We start from the raw sequence: 10975 nt of genomic DNA, 5'->3' as shown, positions 1-10975 counted from the left end.
ATCGAATTTAATTGAATATCGAGTGTTTATTCGTTTGTTGGGACTAGCTACAATTTTACACGACGTTGAATTTTCAAAATTATTTGCTGTGAATGCTTAAAGTAATGTCCAAAGAAATTGGAACTTTTGGAGAAATTTTGGAAAGAATTTCCGAAGCAATACCCAAAAAAATTTAAATTAATTCTCAGAATTCCTTTTTCGAATTTTCTGAGGAATATCTTGAGGAATTTCCAAACGAATTTCTGGATTTATATCCGAAGTACTTTCCAGTGTACTTATGTGCTGTGTTACGGCAATATCCTAGTGGAGGATATAATGTAAACTTTTGCTGTGGAGATCAAGCTATAGGTATTAGCATGTTCACCCTATAAATTTGTCTGTTGTTAGCAATTGTACAAAAACTCCAAAATTTAATAAAGCATGATATGCCTTGCTGCGTGATTTTTTCTCAGCATAAAATTCTTCACGCCGATTCACGCCGCCGCCGCCGCCGCCGAACATTGCTTACGGCGTGACGCCACCGGTGTAAAAATGGCCCTACGCCGCCGCCGTTCACAAATACTTCGGCGCACAGGTCTAATGCTGATGCTAATAGTAACTGTAATGCAGAAAACACACGGTCAAGCAGATTGACCTACGTTGGCTCCACCTCTCGTTTAGTCAAGCATCGGCCATCCATGTTCTACAAAGCGCGACACGAAAACTAAATCTAGTCGACCAACAATGTCAGACAAGAATGACCGACGCGCCAACTTGAACATCAACCATCAAAAAATATGTGAGAAAATGTACAACTTTCTCAGAACGATCAATTTTCCGTGCAATTGAGGCATTTGAGTGTCCCTCCTCTTTGAACAGCTTTATAATACGCCGTTATTCCTCCGTGAGTCGAGTTCCCTTTGCCATTCCTGAAACAATAATATTTATCATCTATCAACAAAAATAAACACCGGACGCACCTTGCAGATGTTAAATTATTATGCCGGTAAGTGTTCCTCCAGGATGTCTTCCGGAAGTTCTCCGAGGATTTCAGTCGGAGTTTCTTCCAGGATTTCGTCCGAAAGTTCCTCTATAACAGCGGTTCTCAACCTTTTTCTTGAGAGGTTGTAACCTGCACACGTCAGGCGGCCTCGTGATAGCTGCAAAAACAGCTGACAAAGTCGCCACACGTAATGGAAACACAATTCTATCTACCATGTAAAGCACATCACATACACAACACCAACAGATCATTCGTAGCCGAATTTGAAAAAGAGTCACTCACATGCCAGTCTCTCCAACGAAACATCCACATAGGGCAACTGATAGACCACATACCAAACACTGCATGTTTCGACAGTAAATTAAAACTGGCTACCAAAACTAGCCATAAATTGGTTGCAGAAATCCTCCGTCAATTAAATCTTCTCCCAGCATCCTGCAAAGCACTCTCCTGAGACGATCTCCCGACTTCGGACGATGATAAGCGACAAGAATCATCATATCTCAGGAGGCACAGACAAAATCCAAAAATCACAACCAGTTGTCGGTTAACTGCCAAGCAGGCATACGCGTGCAAGTTTTGAGTGATTTGGTTGTCGCCGTGCTATTCGCCTGACCGACAGTATCGGATTGAAGTGTTGAATATAACTATTTGTGAGCAGAGCAGTGGGTCTTCTTTAGTGGCTGATGATAAGGTAGCCACTAGGCGGAGAAATTTAAAGTGACTGTGCTAATTTTGGATTCACCCCAAAATTTCCCCTACATTTCCAAAATGATGTACCTGCGCCAAGTAGCAAGTGAAGTGGAGTAGTGGGTGGTTTGCAATGGGATCGGTAAGAGAGAAGATCTGAAATCTTCGTTATTCTGGGAAATTTTGCAATCCAAAATAAGTTTATACGGAGAAAGGAGACTTCCGAGCCTCTTGAAAAAAATGGCTTCCGAACCTCTTGAAACAAGGGCTTTCGAGCTTCTTGAAACAAGAGCTTCAGAGCTTCTTGGAAGGAAACTTCTGAGCCTCTTGAGAAAAGGCTTCCGAGCCTCTTGAAAGGAGGCTTCCGAGCCTCTTGAAAGGAGACTTCCGAGCCTCTTGAAAGGAGACTTCCGAGCCTCTTGAAAGGAGACTTCCGAGCCTCTTGAAAGGAGACTTCCGAGCCTCTTGAAAGGAGACTTCCGAGCCTCTTGAAAGGAGGCTTCCGAGCCTCTTGAAAGGCGGCTTGAGCATCTTGAAAGGAGGCTTCTGAGCCTCTTGAAAGGAGGCTTGAGGCCTCTTGAAAGGAGGCTTCTGAGCCTCTTGAAGGAGGCCTGAGCCTCTTGAAGGAGGCTTCAGAGCCTCTTGAAGGAGGCTCTGAGCCTCTTGAAAGGAGGCTTCTGAGCCTCTTGAAAGGAGGCCTGAGGCCTCTTGAAAGGAGACTCTGAGGCCTCTTGAAAGGAGGCCTGAGCCTCTTGAAAAAGGCTTGAGGCCTCTTGAAAAGAGGCTTCCAGCCCTCTTGAAGGAGGCCTGAGCCTCTTGAAAGGAGGCTTCTGAGCCTCTTGAAAGGAGGCTTCTGAGCCTCTTGAAAGGGACTTCTGAGCCTCTTAAAAGGAGGCTTCCAGCCTCTTGAAAGGCCTGGGCCTCTTGAAAGAGGCTTGAGCCTCTTGAAGGAGGCTTCCGGGCCTCTTGAAAGGAGGCCTGAGCCTCTTGAAAGGAGGCTTCTGAGCCTCTTGAAGGAGGCTTCCGAGGCCTCTTGAAAGGAGGCTTCCGGGCCTCTTGAAAGGAGGCTTCTGAGCCTCTTGAAGGAGGCTTCTGAGCCTCTTGAAAGGAGGCTTGAGCCTCTTGAAAGGAGGCCTGAGCCTCTTGAAGGAGACTTGAGGCCTCTTGAAAGGAGGTTTCCAGGCCTCTTGAAAAAGGCTTGAGGCCTCTTGAAAGGAGGCTTCTGAGCCTCTTGAAAGGAGGCTTCTGAGCCTCTTGAAAGGAGGCTTCTGAGCCTCTTGAAAGAGGCCTGAGCCTCTTGAAGGAGGCTGAGGCCTCTTGAAGGAGGCTGAGCCTCTTGAAGGAGGCCTGAGCCTCTTGAAGGAGGCTTCTGAGCCTCTTGAAAGGAGGCTTCCGGGCCTCTTGAAGGAGGCCTGAGCCTCTTGAAGGAGGCTTCTGAGCCTCTTGAAAGGAGGCTTGAGCCTCTTGAAGGAGGCTTGAGCCTCTTGAAAGGAGGCTTCCAGGCCTCTTGAAAGGAGGCTGAGCCTCTTGAAGGAGGCTTCTGAGCCTCTTGAAGGAGGCTTCTGAGCCTCTTGAAAGGAGGCTCTGAGCCTCTTGAAAGGAGGCTTCTGAGCCTCTTGAAAGGAGGCTTCTGAGCCTCTTGAAAGGAGGCTTCCAGGCCTCTTGAAAGGAAGCTTCCTGAGCCTCTTGAAAGGAGGCTTCTGAGCCTCTTGAAAGGAGGCTTGAGGCCTCTTGAAAGGAGGCTTCTGAGGCCTCTTGAAGGAGGCTGGAGCCTCTTGAAGGAGGCTTCCAGGCCTCTTGAAAGGAGGCTTGAGCCTCTTGAAAGGAGGCTTCTGAGCCTCTTGAAGGAGGCTTCTGAGCCTCTTGAAAGGAGGCTCAAGCCTCTTGAAAGGAGGCTTCCAAGCCTCTTGAAGGAGGCTTCTGAGCCTCTTGAAAGGAGGCTTCTGAGCCTCTTGAAAGGAGGCCTGAGCCTCTTGAAAGGAGGCTTCTGAGCCTCTTGAAGGAGGCTCTGAGCTGAGCCTCTTGAAAGGAGGCTGTGAGCCTCTTGAAAGGAGGCTCTGAGCCTCTTGAAAGGAGGCTTCTGAGCCTCTTGAAAGGAGGCCTTCCTGAGCCTCTTGAAAGGAGGCTGAGCCTCTTGAAAGGAGGCTTGAGCCTCTTGAAAGGAGGCTTCTGAGCCTCTTGAAAGGTGGCTGAGCCTCTTGAAAGGAGGCTGAGCCTCTTGAAGGAGGCTTCGGGCCTCTTGAAAGGAGGCTTCTGAGGCCTCTTGAAAGGAGGCTGGGCCCTCTTGAAGGAGGCTTCCGAGGCCTCTTGAAAGGAGGCTTGAGCCTCTTGAAAGGAGGCTCTGAGCCTCTTGAAGGAGGCTTCCGAGGCCTCTTGAAAGGAGGAGGCTGAGGCCTCTTGAAAGGAGTCTTCCGAGGCCTCTTGAAGGAGGCTGAGCCTCTTGAAGGAGGCTTCCAGGAGCCTCTTGAAAGGGAGGCTTCCGAGGCCTCTTGAAGGAGGCTGAGGCCTCTTGAAAGGAGGCTTCCGAGCCTCTTGAAGGAGGCTGAGGCCTCTTGAAAGGAGGCTTCTGAGCCTCTTGAAAGGAGGCTTCCGAGGCCTCTTGAAAGGAGGCTTCCAGGCCCTCTTGAAAGGAGGCTTCCAGGCCTCTTGAAAGGAGGCTTCCGAGCCTCTTGAAAGGAGGCTTCCGAGCCTCTTGAAAGGAGGCTTCCGAGCCTCTTGAAAGGAGGCTTCCGAGCCTCTTGAAAGGAGGCTTCCGAGCCTCTTGACGTTCCAGAAAACGTGACTCAAAAGACACCGTGATTTTATTGGATCACGAATTCGCGAAAACTTTTTTTGCATGTTGGCCGAAAATTGTTTGACCGAACAAACCATTAAGCCGAACGGTAAGGTCATTTGGCCGAACAGGTAATTTGACCGAAAAATCCATTTGACCGAAAAGGCCGAAATGGTCGTTTGGTTGAATAGGTCATATGGCGCAAAACGTCGTTGGACCTAGATGGTCGTTTGGCAGAAAGTGCCATTATGAAAAATGATGAGTAAGAAGTGAGAAATTTTCCATAAGGAGACGTTAAAAACGAGAAGTAAGAAGTGAGACGTTCCACTTCTCATTTCTTATTTTTCACTTCGCACTATGAACAATGGGAAGTGTGAAGAGAGATGTGAGATTTCACTTCTTAGTTAGCACAACTCACTTTTGAATTGAGATGTGTGAGAAGTAAAAATGAGGATTGAGATGTGAGACGTCTCACTTCTCACTTTTTACTCCTCATTTCTTACTTTCAAATTCTTACTTTAAAAACGAAAAGAGCTAAATGAGGAGTGAATCACCTCATTTCTCACTCATCATATCTTCTTATTCCTCACTTTTTGCAGTGAGAAGTAAGAACCGAGAAACGATAAGTGAAAAGTGAGAATTGAGCCAAACAACATTTGAGGCCAATATGACCCGTCCGGACAAACGACTATGTCGGCCAAATGACCTATACGGCCAATTGATCTATTCTACCGAATGGGTTTCGGTCTAACGGCTTGTTCGATCGAGTGGCATTCTTTGAAACGAATCTTCCCTGTTAATTGAAACAGGGAGTTGAAAATGTTTCCCACTCGAAAACAGCCTAGACCGGATCGAGAATCGAACTCTCCATCTCCGCCTTTGCTCGCAAGGTTAACTTGATACCCCAGTGTCTGTTTTAATATTCACAATTTTTTTTTATCAAATGTTTGGTTGTTTTTGTTTTTATCCTGAACAACAACAGTGCACAATGTGTCCGTTTTCAAACAACTTAATCGATACTAACAAATCATTTCGTTGTTGCAGATAGGAAATAGCACCGCTTCAAGAGGTCCTAATTCATATGCAACACCAGTTTTCGGTTATCAATCAAAACAACCACCCATACCCAAAAAAACGAATACGTGCGACCGCAGTAAAACACCACCGCTTTCTGTTTGATGAAAACTTTATCTCTCACTTTTTTCCTGAAATCCCTTCTCCTGAACCGCGCAAAAACCAAATTCTTTTTATAGCTCCACACATCCGACAACTTTAACCAGCCCTGACAAGCACGACGACGACGGTGTGTTAAAGTGTCCTGTTCCGTCATCGGCGTCGTCGTAGTTGTCCCCGACAGCACGACAGATTCTTTTAAAGTATCCTTTTTTACCGAGGCGACGACGCTTGTCAGAGATGTTGGTCCCATGTCTTTCCGCTTCAACTTTTCCAACCCATGTCTAAGCGATGCAAATGTGGAGCACAGGAAATATCATCATCACACTTCACCCGCACCATCAGAGATAATCTTTGCCTCAATCACGAAGTTTCGTTTTTTTTTTGTGCCATCCATGCTAGGCACGCCACCACTTCGGGGGTGGACGGAAGTGGGACGTTTTCTTGCATTCTCAGCAGCTGCAAACGAATCGAACCATCTGATCTGATCTTCGATGGAATCAATTGCCATTGGCGTGTTTAGGATATTTCCAGATAGGGGGCTAAGGAATGGGCAAAACGATTTTTCCATCTTCATCTCAATGTAACAAATTTATCTTATATCAGGAGATAGTAAAAAAGCACCGATTAAATCGGTTCTTTTGCTAACATGCGTGTCCAAAATATCACAAAAATTAGTAATAATTCAATTTGCTTTTCTAATTCTTTGTTTATGTCTTTATTGAAGAGACTTTCAGTCCAAGTCAGGCTCGTCTCATTTCATTAGACGAACATTTCTGTGTTTTTTATAGGAGTTGTGGGATGAACCAGTTTTAGGGAGTCGTTACATTTTCCGAATTATACTCAAAATAAACTGAAAGTTTGAAAATTACAAAAATACCATACTCTAAGAATATGCTTTTTCTTAGAAATGTTGATTTTGCAAGAAAAGATGTATTAAGGACAGAATCGGAGTAGTCAATAAATGGGTGCCTCAATGGATGCCGTAACCCTTACCTCGTTCGCGCAAATCTTTCTTATGTAATAAACGATCAACAACTCTGGGAATCTTTTGATTATGAATGCTGTAAATGCAGTAAAAATGAATAATTGATTATCGTTAATGCTTGCATCTTATTTATTTGTGATTTATGCCTCTGAAGCTAAATTATAATGGGTTCAACCTTAGGAACGTCAAGCAAACATTGAATTGGCTCCACAGAAGAATCCGATAAGGAACTGTCTTATTATTACATTCGTTAGGTTTATTTTCTTCAACTTCTGGCAACGCCTCTGACCACTGGCAGTTCCTGCGTCACCCGTGACCGCACCAACTCAATGCACCATAATGTAAAAGCTCAGAACGGAACCTGCTTGAAATTCAACTCATCTCTCTCAATGGTTTCGCAGAACTGACTGTTTCCCCTCCACAGAAGCAGGTTAACGTTTTCAAAGGACCATCACAGGCCGGGCAAATGCAGCGCAGCGTGAGGCTTCAGTTTCAATTTTGAACCGTTTCTGTTATTCCATTTTTGGTAACGGGTTTTCGGGAAATCCCTTGCTCTCCACCAGAGCCAGCCAGCGGCGCCAATAAGTCGAATATAAAGCTACATGACATTGCAGAGTTTTTCCTTCCCATTTGGCTGCGGGATGTTTTTCGGCTAGAGCTTCTTCCTCTATGGGAAACCAGCGGACCGTGGCAGGTTCTCAGTTGGATCTGTTTTCGTTATGTTTTTTCTTTCTATTCCTGTATGTGGTAAAAAAAGCCTCTCAGCAGTGAAGAAGGTTCAACGGATCGGTTTACGTCTTATTTCGACTTGATGATTTTTGGGCCAAGATTAAACATCATAAACTGTCGATGATAGCGTTATTGCGGTTGATATTGGATTTGGGAAGTTGGTTTTAAATTTTGCAGGGGCCATGTTGGCTGTACTTTTCGGATGATTTCATTTGTAGCTGGGATGTTGTTTTCGAGACTTTCGACATTTAGACGCACTTTCATAGATTTCTTAGTCTGCATTGGTAAAATTCGTGATAGTTTATCTCATCTCACTCAAAAAACGTTTTTTAGATTGTTTTATATGTTCTTGTGGTTGTCAGTTAGTAATTATTTCTGCTAATAGTACCTTCTACCTCAAACTACATTCATGCTTGCATAACATAATTTAATCTTTATTAAAGCTCTAACAATCCTCTCGACCCTAATCCTCATATACAAATATTCTGAATTCTTTCCTAAACTAAGTAACCATTACATTCTTCCATTACAAATTGCATCGGCCACTACCCCAACGTTCCATGATCGCAATCCAGCTTGACCACCGCCAATGTTGTTGGTTTGGGTCCAATGTTTATCCATTATCCCTGTTTCGGAGCCCCTCATTAACCCTCCGTAAACATTCCCCGACCATATGGTCCACAGTCCTCGAGCAATAATGTATGTACCCCCTATTGCGGATTACAGCCATACAAACATCGGATCCATCGGTATGTGGCATAATCTGACTTTTAATGTGTTGTGCATACAGGCTTTTATCCGCTGTGAAAACGGACGGTTTTTTCCTCTTGTCAACCATCGCACCGCCGGACATCGAAGCACTATGGGGGTCCCAGTGGCCAAAAGCGCGGGTAGCATGGGCGTAAGCAGCCAACTCATTTTTTCGGGGTTTGTCTACAATTCTTCCCGATGGATCATTGTTAAAATTCAACTAATAACTAAGTTATAGCGCTAGGTGCAGTAACTTAAACTAAATGATTGGAATTTTGTTATCGTTTAGATTAATTTACTGAAACTATAGTTATAACTCCGTTACTAGTGGAATTCAAGCAACGAACCATTAGGCAGAGTTGTAGAAAAACCCTCGCACTACAAGTCCATCATATAACACATTTTGAAATTCAGCTTTTGGAATGAGTTATTGACAAACTTCTGATTGATCTGATATGTATAAATATTATATGTATAAATAAATAAAAATGAATTAACAGATCACAAAAATAATCTTAGATTTGACATTTAATATCAGCACCAGAATATTTTTTTGCAGGGAATGATCGATGAGTCTCTCTACTCGATCTATCATATCATCCTAATTATTAAATTTAATGTGGCAGTTACACAATGTTGTTATAGAAACTCTAAGAGTTTTGGGTTTGAATTTCGGTATGGGTTATGGTATCATGAAAACAGTTTATTATAATTATTTTTTATTTATTTTTATTCAAATTTTTTACAATATCGAACACTTTTGAATTATTATCAGTCAGCACAATTTGAGTATGGTTTTGCTTTAATTTTATTTTCCAACATTGGAATGAAATAGTGAAATTTTTGGGTTACTTAGATCGTTTTTGCATTATTATATTGCTCGCTGAGCTCTGAAGCCTTTATTTCGTACTCTTCAGTAGTAGTAAAACAAAATGATAATTTGGTTAAATCTTTTTCTTTTCTACGATTTGCCCAATCAAAAAGTTCTTTCGCAGTTTTAATTGGATGCTCACGTTCTTTGGCTAAACTTGCTCTTGTGGCCATGCGCTTTATTGTTCCTCCAATAGCATCACAAGGACCTTTGCCATGTGATGTAGCAAAAAAATGCCATTCTGCATCAATTCCGTACATTGATTTAAATTGACATAGGCTCGAAAAATTCTTACGATTTTTGTACTGCGACGCTGCTCCATCAGACATGAAATATATCTTTTTGACTACTTTATTCTTATCAACGCGTAAAAAGTTTATTATTTTTTCAATGAACAAGTTTACGGATACTGAATCGTGTCTTAAATCTTCGGAAATTATAACAAAACTTAAGTGTTCAACTTGCGTACTTCCATTAAAATAAATAACGAATGGATGAATTGTAGCTTGTTGTACGTTCCAGTGATGGGACTGTACTTCATCTTGCAATACAAAGCTGTAACTTTCAGAAAAATCACAAATGACTAAAAATTCATCATTTTGTAATGTATTTTTCGTATTTGTTAAAAAGCTGGATTGTTCTGTTTTAATGAAATCGTTGATATATCCTACTTGCACATCCCTATAGTGCGCTCTGAAATTGTATAAAGCATTTATCGTTATCGATGAACATGTGTTGGGCCCAAGGGTTCAAAATGAGAAATAAAAGAGACACTCAGTCTATCCTTATACCTCAGCTGAAACAGAATAGCTTTTTATTTAGTCATTTTCAAAACCGCAAATTCCGTCTCAACATTGAGTTACAATATGTATATCAACTTAAATGTAAAAATCGTGAGGGATTAAACTTTCTAATTTCAAGCAAAAATATGACACAAACTCATCTACAGGTTTTACAATAGTTTCTAGGTCACACCTATCCGTGGTCACCCATTGCTCAAATGATAACTGATCAATATATTTGTCTTCAAACTCAGCGAATAAAGTATTTTCCAATGATGAAGAACCTGGACAATCCGAACAAGATCGTAGATAGCAATTTGATGTTGTATTTTCACACAAAAGACTACCAGTTAACATTTTAATATCCTTTGTTAAATTAATTCTTTTCAAGCTATGTAAAATAAGATTAATATTCTCATGGGTTATGCACACACACACACATTATGTGTTCCTGAATTGGAAAGAAGCTTGCATTGCCTTGGCCGAAGGCTTGCAAATGAGGAAAAACCTACTTAAATATTATCGTGAATTTCCTTGAAACGTGTGTACGCTTCTTTCAAAGTCGTCATCATTAATCGTTTTTGAATTGCTTGACGCTTTCCATCTTTTTTGCTGATACATAATCTTTTTGACCAGGCATAGCTCGACTTACTTTATCATCTTCAAAATATTGAACTACTATTTCTTTTGTCTCATCTGTTAATGCAGTACTAGACCTAGTATTTTTGGTTGAAAGACAGTTATTCTTCAATTGTTTTGCCTCTTTTACTGTATTTCTATTGGTTTTGAACTCATCAATGGCATCCTGAATAGACCACGAACTTGGCAGCATCGACAAAATCAATATTTTTTCTTTCCTTGTCGTGGCTGCATTCGAGAACCTTTCCTTCATATTTATAATTACCTCATCGTAGTCTGTATTTTACACATCATCAGGTCCTAATTTGAAGAGGTTTCTTCGTACAGCTTCGTTTATTTCACGGTATTTTTCTCCGGGTAATAAACGTAGTCCATCTTACTCCATTTAATCAGGTCACTTTTATCCCAGCTATGCCCTCGTTAAAGCGTTCGATGTTGACCTTTTGGATACACTCATCTTCCGATTGATTTGTTGAAACAGATTTCGCTGATGGTACGGTGGCAAGGCTCTCAGCACTTGATACTCTGGTAATTCCTCAGTTGTTGTCGTTTTCGAACTTCCTGCGCTCTGCTCAACCGATGATATACAGATTGCTCT

The sequence above is a fragment of the Armigeres subalbatus genome, chromosome 3 (genome assembly GCF_024139115.2).
Source record: "Armigeres subalbatus isolate Guangzhou_Male chromosome 3, GZ_Asu_2, whole genome shotgun sequence".
In the NCBI taxonomy this organism is placed as follows: Eukaryota; Metazoa; Arthropoda; class Insecta; order Diptera; family Culicidae; genus Armigeres; species Armigeres subalbatus.
Note: the sequence above shows the minus strand (reverse complement) of the source record.